This window comes from Myotis lucifugus, unplaced genomic scaffold (assembly GCF_000147115.1).
Source record: "Myotis lucifugus unplaced genomic scaffold, Myoluc2.0 scaffold_16, whole genome shotgun sequence".
Classification (NCBI taxonomy): Eukaryota; Metazoa; Chordata; class Mammalia; order Chiroptera; family Vespertilionidae; genus Myotis; species Myotis lucifugus.
The window spans coordinates 1,031,483-1,033,577 of NW_005871064.1; positions in this window are offsets into that span (position 1 = coordinate 1,031,483).

Consider the following 2,095-nt stretch of genomic DNA (forward strand, 5'->3'; position numbering starts at 1 on the left):
TGTTTACGCAGACAGCTAAGCAATATGTGCAGCTCCCGGGACTGGCTGCCGTTCTCCACCGCCCCCGGCACGTCACATGCCTGGCCTGTGAGTCAGCTCTCCCAGACACGGAGAGGCTGAGAGGCTCGGGCTTTCACCTCTGTTAGCTCCAGCACCTGCCTCCATTCCTGCTCAATGGGTCTTCATCTAATAGAGCAGACGTAATAGTACAAGACCTCCACTTCCGTTTGTGACAGAATAGGTAAATTAGGCCCATTGTTTTACCGCGGACAATTGGAAAAAATTGCGCCAAATATAAAAATGATTGAAGGCATCAGAGAGCTAACATAAGAGTAAAGAATTACTGGACCAAGATCTGACGGAGAGCAGAAATGCAGGGGGATGGGCAGGTGTCCAGAGCCCGGATGCGTTTGCTGATCACCCAGAGCAGAGATGAGAGGCTGAACGCTGCTTGTGAAAGTTTCACTGGCTGCTGGGCAAGGCCACACAGCAACAGCACAGACATCGGAAGTGGAGTAAATGGAATTAAAGTTTTTCTAAGGTGCTCTTCTTATCTAAGAAGAGGTAAGAGTACTCATTTCTTTTAGAATTTGATAACTCAAAAAGGTATTGTAATATCCATGTTTGGCCACTAAAAATATATGTTTTAAGATATAGATACAATTGCCAAACTAAGAAAGGAAAAGATGAAACAATTTAAAAAGGCAAGAAAGAAAAGAAAAGGAAACAGACTAATTGGGACAAAAAGAGAGCAAAAAATAACATGTAAGCCCAAGTAATTATATTAAATATAAATGGACTAAATGCTCCAATTAAAAGATAAAGATTGTCTTTATCTGTTAGTAAATAAACCCAATTATAAACTGCTTACAGGAAGCACAACCTAAAATAAAAAGATACAGAAAGGTTAAAAGTTACAGAATGGAAAAAAGGTACAACAATCATAAACCTAAAGAAAGTGAGGTAGCCATATTAATATTAGAAAAAACAGATTTAAAAGCAAGAAGCATGATTAGAGGTAAAGAGGTATTTCATGATAATAAAATGTTTGACCAGAAAGATCTAGCAAATCTAAATTTGTATGTGCACAATAAAATAGCCTCAACAGTGTAGGAAGCCAAATATCGACAACCAACAGAAAAATTGGGCAAATCCTAGTTAGGAGATAGTAACAGATTTCTTTGTTGGGGGGAAACCAACAAAAAGTCTGGCAGGAACTGAAAGGGCACACCGCTTACCTACAGAAATTGACCCACAGTGACCAATACCAAGACATTTTCTAGCAAAATACTGAACTCTAAATATAAAAAAGGAGAAAAATCCTTTGAACAAAAAGACCAAGTAATTTATAAGGAAAATAAATTCAATTACTTTAAAGCAGCGGTTCTCAACCTGTGGGTCGCGACCCCTTTGGCGGTCGAACAAACCTTTCACAGGGGTCGCCTAAGACCATCCTGCATATCAGATATTTACATTACGATTCATAACAGTAGCAACATTACAGTTATGAAGTAGCAACGAAAATAATTTTATGGTTGGGTCACAACATGAGGAACTGTAATTAAAGGGCCAGAAGGTTGAGAAGCACTGCTGTCATGGGTCCAGCACGCCTGCTGCTGGGTTAGGGCGAGAGCAGCAACACGTGTAGGAAAGCACTCGGTGAACTCAGAAGCGTCCCACGCGATCAGTCCCTTTCCTCAGACGGCCCCCCGGAGGTCCACTGAGGAAAGGACTCGCTAAACAAGTAAAGGGCGGGGGCACCTGCGCAGAGGGAAGGTTTGGGCCTGAAAACTACTCTCTTGAGTTTCAAAAGAAACATTGGACGATCTCATCACAAATTACTCTTTTTTTTTTATTTCAGAGAGGAAGGGAGAGGGAGAGAGATAGAAACATCAATGATGAGAGAGAATCATTGATCAGCTGCCTCCTGCACGGCCCCCACTGAGGATCCAGCCACAACCCAGGCAGGTGCCCTTGACTGGAATGGAAGCAGGGACCCCTCGGTCCGCAGGCTGACGCTCTATTCACTGAGCCAAACCAGCCAGGGCACAAATTATTCTCCATCAGTCGTTCCCCCAGGTCACCCGGAACCCCT